At 35.3% G+C, this 7,488-nt stretch overlaps 2 pseudogenes; both read left to right on the top strand.

Moving 5' to 3' along the window:
* The first annotated feature begins 493 nt into the window (after positions 1–493).
* On the top strand, positions 494–1,654 carry LOC136065889 (abscisic stress-ripening protein 2-like; annotated as a pseudogene).
* Positions 1,655–2,748: 1,094 nt separating this feature from the next.
* On the top strand, positions 2,749–3,928 carry LOC136065888 (abscisic stress-ripening protein 2-like; annotated as a pseudogene).
* The last annotated feature ends 3,560 nt before the right edge of the window (positions 3,929–7,488 follow it).

The following is a 7,488-nucleotide window of genomic DNA, read 5'->3' as shown; positions in this document are numbered from 1 at the left end:
ATTTTCACTAATGGTTTGAATTTATAAACAACAATGGCTACAGAGAAAGGCCCAAGATGAAATAATCATGTAACTAAAAAGGCTTAAAAAATTGATAAAATTGCAGAGGACATTACCTATACTTTATGAATTGGAGGGAGAATGTTCACAACCATATCAGATAGTTGATTTTATTTTATGGGGCTGCAAGTGCTTGAGGTCAACTGCACATGTAATTTTTATTACAAATCTTAGCCATAGCTTTAATGAAATTTAGCTCATGGAATTCACTTGAATTAAAAGCAGCCAAAACACCTAAAATAAGGTAAAAAAAATAATAGTAATGAGGTATAAAATTGTGAGATCTTTAAAGTTGACGTGACAAAAAATAAACAAAACATCTTTTTATTATATATATATATATTGTATAATACTTCTTTATATATATATATATATATGTATAATACTTCTCTTTAAGTCTTGACCTTTGATGACAAAATTCATGCCTGGGGAGGGCTTAGTCATTTGACCATGATCACCACTATATATAATCACCCTAACCCAAACCCTTAATCCACATCACAGAGCAATTAATAACCTTTCTCGTTGATTTCTGGCATTGTGGTTCCTGTATCTTCTCAAGACATCTATCATACTCTACCACCACAATGGCTGACCACCACCACCAGCACAATAAAGACGAGGAAAAACCTGTTGATTATAAGAAGGAAGAGAAGCACCACAAGCATCTCGAGCAGCTAGGCGAGCTCGGTGCTATTGCTGCTGGAGCTTATGCCTTGGTAATCTTCCTCATCTAGTTGTCATTTTTCCTTTTAATTCCTTCAGGTTTTTTTTTTTTAAATTTTTTTAATTTATTTATTTTTATATATATATATTTGTCTGTTTGTGTTTTAAAAATTGCTATTTTCATTGTATTGAAGTTTTTCTATTGGTAGTTTGTTACAGATACTGTTTTTGATCTCAAGCAGCATGAACCAATATCTTTAATTAATCGAAAACGCTATAGAAAAGAGCTGTTGTTTCTGGATGAATGAGAGATTTCATTGAAAACAAAGCACTAGTATGAGCCTACACATGACACATATACACTAGAGAAAACAAACAAAACTTGCTGCGAAGGTAAACAAACAAACTTTTTACAAATTAAAAGCAGCAGAGCTACTATACTCTTCATTAGTTATTTGGTCTTGTGTTGTGTTAGCTCAATCAGGAGTTTCTATGCGCATGCATGCATATTCGGGATTTCTTGATGGTATCTATGTTGAATTCAATTGACCTTAAAATTTATTCGTGTATAGTTGTTTAAGTCCTTTTCGAATTCGTACTAGCACTTTAATTTGTTTCAATGATTGATTCAGCATGAAAAGCATTAGGCAAAGAAAGAGCCAGAGCATGCCCACAAGCACAAGATAGAAGAGGAGATTGCAGCAACAGTTGCTGTAGGAGCCGGTGGGTATGCGTTCCATGAGCATCATGAGAAGAAATAAGCAAAGAAAGAAGAAGAAAAGGCTCATGGAAAGAAGCACCACCATGTCTTTTAAGAGTATAAAATATTTATGTGTTTCGTTGTATTCAGAATATTTGAGACATGTAAATCATCAGTAAGCGACTACCCCAAATAATATTATTAGGAATGAGTAATGAGTTTTATGAATCTCTTCTAGATGGGTTATATCCTCGTCAAAGTAGGTTTTATCTAGAACTCTTGCTTTGTGCAATGTTACCGTGTCAACTATATTTGAGTTTCTCTTCTCTGTAATCTTCTATGAAGTTTTGAAGTCCTCCCTTTTCACATAAATTTTGCATAAATTTGTTGTTCCTAAGAACAATAATCGATAAATAAAAAATCTTCTAACAAACATTTGAATAATAACATTTTACAAGTATTGGATTTACCATAAATTTAGAGAACAATTGAGAGATATTATCTTGATTGATAGGCAAGAATGTATTGACCTCTTGTAATAACTTAGGGTCCGTTTGTTTTGGTGGTAAATGATTTCAGGAAATCATTTACCACCTGACCCATGTGTTTGGCAAGCAAAGGAAAATTCAATTCCGGAAAATATACCTTACCTTTGACCAAATTCACCTTTGACCCGGAAATGGTTTTACGTTCCTATTTTACCTTCAAACCATTTCGGGTCTCACACAACAACACAGACACGCAGAAAAGAAAAAGAGAGCCGCTGCACTTGGTGAGAACGAAAACCAGCAACAACACGAACAACAGCCAAGAACGCAAAAAAAAAAAAAAAGAAACCCAGACGCAGTAGTCCGATCCAAAAAAAAAAAAACCAAAGCCAGAACAACCTCCGATCCACCAAAAAAAAAAGAGAAACCCAGAACGCAGCAAGAACCCAGCAAGAACGCAGTCCGATCCAGTCCCAAAACCCAGTCCGATCCAGTTGCAGAACCCAGTCCGATCGACGCAGTCCGATCCACTCTAAGACCCAGTCCGTTGCACATGTAATTTTTATTACAAATCTTAGCCATAGCTTTAATGAAATTTAGCTCATGGAATTCACTTGAATTAAAAGCAGCCAAAACACCTAAAATAAGGTGAAAAAAAAAATAATAGTAATGAGGTATAAAATTGTGAGATCTTTAAAGTTGACGTGACAAAAAATGTAAACAAAACATCTTTTATTATATATATATATATATATGTATAATACTTCTCTTTATATATATATATATATATATGTATAATACTTCTCTTTAAGTCTTGACCTTTGATGACAAAATTCATGGCCTGGGGAGGGCTTAGTCATTTGACCATGATCACCACTATATATAATCACCCTAACCCAAACCCTTAATCCACATCACAGAGCAATTAATAACCTTTCTCGTTGATTTCTGGCATTGTGGTTCCTGTATCTTCTCAAGACATCTATCATACTCTACCACCACAATGGCTGACCACCACCACCAGCACAATAAAGACGAGGAAAAACCTGTTGATTATAAGAAGGAAGAGAAGCACCACAAGCATCTCGAGCAGCTAGGCGAGCTCGGTGCTATTGCTGCTGGAGCTTATGCCTTGGTAATCTTCCTCATCTAGTTGTCATTTTTCCTTTTAATTCCTTCAGGTTTTTTTTTTTTTAAATTTTTTTAATTTATTTATTTTTTATAATATATATATTTGTCTGTTTGTGTTTTAAAAATTGCTATTTTCATTGTATTGAAGTTTTTCTATTGGTAGTTTGTTACAGATACTGTTTTTGATCTCAAGCAGCATGAACCAATATCTTTAATTAATCGAAAACGCTATAGAAAAGAGCTGTTGTTTCTGGGATGAATGAGAGATTTCATTGAAAACAAAGCACTAGTATGAGCCTACACATGACACATATACACTAGAGAAAACAAACAAAACTTGCTGCGAAGGTAAACAAACAAACTTTTTACAAATTAAAAGCAGCAGAGCTACTATACTCTTCATTAGTTATTTGGTCTTGTGTTGTGTTAGCTCAATCAGGAGTTTCTATGCGCATGCATGCATATTCGGGATTTCTTGATGGTATCTATGTTGAATTCAATTGACCTTAAAATTTATTCGTGTATAGTTGTTTAAGTCCTTTTCGAATTCGTACTAGCACTTTAATTTGTTTCAATGATTGATTCAGCATGAAAAGCATTAGGCAAAGAAAGAGCCAGAGCATGCCCACAAGCACAAGATAGAAGAGGAGATTGCAGCAACAGTTGCTGTAGGAGCCGGTGGGTATGCGTTCCATGAGCATCATGAGAAGAAATAAGCAAAGAAAGAAGAAGAAAAGGCTCATGGAAAGAAGCACCACCATGTCTTTTAAGAGTATAAAATATTTATGTGTTTCGTTGTATTCAGAATATTTGAGACATGTAAATCATCAGTAAGCGACTACCCCAAATAATATTATTAGGAATGAGTAATGAGTTTTATGAATCTCTTCTAGATGGGTTATATCCTCGTCAAAGTAGGTTTTATCTAGAACTCTTGCTTTGTGCAATGTTACCGTGTCAACTATATTTGAGTTTCTCTTCTCTGTAATCTTCTATGAAGTTTTGAAGTCCTCCCTTTTCACATAAATTTTGCATAAATTTGTTGTTCCTAAGAACAATAATCGATAAATAAAAAATCTTCTAACAAACATTTGAATAATAACATTTTACAAGTATTGGATTTACCATAAATTTAGAGAACAATTGAGAGATATTATCTTGATTGATAGGCCAAGAATGTATTGACCTCTTGTAATAACTTAGGGTCCGTTTGTTTTGGTGGTAAATGATTTCAGGAAATCATTTACCACCTGACCCATGTGTTTGGCAAGCAAAGGAAAATTCAATTTCCGGAAAATATACCTTACCTTTGACCAAATTTTCACCTTTGACCCGGAAATGGTTTTACGTTCCTATTTTACCTTCAAACCATTTCCGGGTCTCACACAACAACACAGACACGCAGAAAAGAAAAGAGAGCCGCTGCACTTGGTGAGAACGAAAACCAGCAACAACACGAACAACAGCCAAGAACGCAAAAAAAAAAAAAAAAGAAACCCAGACGCAGTAGTCCGATCCAAAAAAAAAAAAACCAAAGCCAGAACAACCTCCGATCCACCAAAAAAAAAAGAGAAACCCAGAACGCAGCAAGAACCCAGCAAGAACGCAGTCCGATCCAGTCCCAAAACCCAGTCCGATCCAGTTGCAGAACCCAGTCCGATCGACGCAGTCCGATCCACTCTAAGAACCCAGTCCGATCCGATTCAGTCCCAGAACCCAGTCCGATCCACGCAGCGAGAAAGAAACTCCGATCGCTCTGCCTCCACGCATCGAGCTCCAGATCGCTCTGCCTCCACGCATCGATCGAGCTCCGATCGCTCTGCCTCCACGCATCGATCGAGCTCCAGATCGTTGTTGTTGTTGTTGTTTTTTTTTTTTGGATGAACAGATTGTTGTTGCGGGAATTTATTGTGGTTGTTGTTGTTGTTGTTGTTGCGGTGTTGTGTTGTTGCTGGAATTTGTTGTTGAATTGAGTGTGATGTTGAAATTTTTGTAATAAAAATTTCTGGAATCTGGATGTTGAGAAAAATGTGAAAATTTTTCCGGAAAATAGCATTTTTAGAATACATCCAAACACATGAAAATATTTTCTACAACAATTTTCATAATTCAACCAAACACTTAAAAATATTTTCCTTTTCTGGAAAATAACATTTCCGGAAAATATGTATTTTCCGGAAAACGTTTTACACGAAACAAACACAGCCTTAATCAATTAATTAGCAAGTGAATTAATTAAGTTAATTAACATGCAATACGCGTGGTAGCACAAACAAATCATCGACTAAGTTAAATGCAAGGAAAATAAAGTTGACACGGTGATTTGTTTATAGATGGGGAAAATCTCTAAGGCAAAAACCTCATCGGGTGATTTTAAGATCACCACTTCTGAGAATCCACTATTATCACAACAAGCAGTTACAAGTAATGGAATCCGAGTACCTTATACCAACCTACAGTTGAACCTTACCCTAATACACAATTGGACATGTTTTGTAATGACAATCTCTCATTTTCAATGCACGGCTCCCAATACGTGACTAACCAATTGATGCACGGATCCAAGTATGTGACTAACACACTAACTTGAGAAGGATGTTAGCTGCAAAGTTCTTTAGTTCATCCACATGATGAAGATCAAGAAGCTCCTTGATCACAAAACCCTACGGCGTATAAATGTAGTAGCTTCTTCAAAAGAAAGATGGACTAGGGCATATGGCTCCAGTCACAATATGCTTGAATAAAACATTTGCATCAAGTTTCATCAACCTTATGACGGCCCTTAAAATAATTCTTATATATGTTTAGGGTTGTGATAAAAGAAAGCCTAAAAACATACATATGGATATGTGTGAAATCAAATCTGAAAAACTGATTTTTGTAAATCTCGATAGATAGGGTATCTATCAAGCAGCTGTTGAGCATCGGGCTAAATTTGCTTTTTAAATCTCGATAGATACAATATATCGAGCTTTAAAATACAACACTTCTTCACTTGTTTTTGGACAAATTTGCATGACTTTAACTCTTGACTTTAACAACATGTTTCTTGAAGACTTAAACCATCATAGATCTACCAAATTACAAGTAAAATGTGTTTTGTTAAAGGATAATCCAATTCTAAATGACATATGTTCTTAACATGATTCACATGTGTCCTAATAATCTCCCCTTTTGGCAATCTGTGACAAAACACAACAAACAAATAAAATATGAGAGAAGTCATAAATCACTCAACTCATACTCACTTGTCGAATAACAATCAAAGTTGACCTCAAGCACTTGCAGCCCCATAAAATAAAATCAACTATCTGATATGGTTGTGAACATTCTCCCTCCAATTCATAAAGTATAGGTAATGTCCTCTGCAATTTTATCAATTTTTTAAGCCTTTTTAGTTACATGATTATTTCATCTTGGGCCTTTCTCTGTAGCCATTGTTGTTTATAAATTCAAACCATTAGTGAAAATTATGCAATGTTAATGGGCTTTCGAAAGGTTAGGCTTAGCAAGTTTTTATGGGCTTAAAAATATCATACTCCATTGGTAGATTCAAGTGCTGACTTTAGAAAGTTGGTCCATCAAATTAACAAATCTGATTTTTTTATTTTTATTTTTATTTTTTATATAACCTATGCATTTGTAAAGGATATTTAATTGAAATTTGCATACTTACGTTTGGTTTGTTTTAAAGTAAAATATTTTCAAACACAAAATATTTTACAAGTAAACACTTTAAGTAAAATATTTTTTTTACTCGTAAAATATTTTTAAGTTTTTGATATGACAAATAAAATATTTCAAGCAAACTAGCAAAATCAATGGCTCAATATCGAAGCGTTGGTGCTAGACTGCTGGAACTGACAGTCAGAGCAATGGCTTCAGCGACCGAACTGCTAACAATCTCCGTTGAGAAAATGGCACCTTCTGTTACCAAACCTCCGGTGCCAGTTGTGGTGTCGCGTCTTTGACCACTGTCCACTGGTTCGGTGACTCCGGCTATCGAACTACCAAAATTGATCACCGGTGAGGTTCTCTTGCCACCAGACTGCTGACACCAGTCTCTAGAGCAAAATCACCGACCACCGCACCGCCGTCACCAATGATCTTGAAGAGTTTTTTCCATAGTTTCCTGTCCAAGCAACTTAACATCTTTCCCATTTCCCTCATTAATTGTTTCTTATTGTATCATAATTTCCTAACCGCATCATCAGTTTAACAAATTTGTTTTGAGTATCCTAGTATTGAGATCAACTCTTCATCATGCCAGTATGCAAATACAAATACTTCTCTTCCACCAGTCGGTGTTAAACTCTATCATGTAGCCTCGGAATTTGATTTCCACGAACTTACCCATTACCACTTTATCAAGCACGTCCCCCAGGCCCTAGAATTTTCCAAGCGATTAATTACCAAGCACATCTCTTTTTTTTTTTTTTTTTT

Source organism: Quercus suber, unplaced genomic scaffold (assembly GCF_002906115.3).
Source record: "Quercus suber isolate HL8 unplaced genomic scaffold, Cork oak 2.0 scaffold_1280, whole genome shotgun sequence".
Classification (NCBI taxonomy): Eukaryota; Viridiplantae; Streptophyta; class Magnoliopsida; order Fagales; family Fagaceae; genus Quercus; species Quercus suber.
Note: the sequence above shows the minus strand (reverse complement) of the source record. Positions and strands in the feature narration are given on the sequence as shown.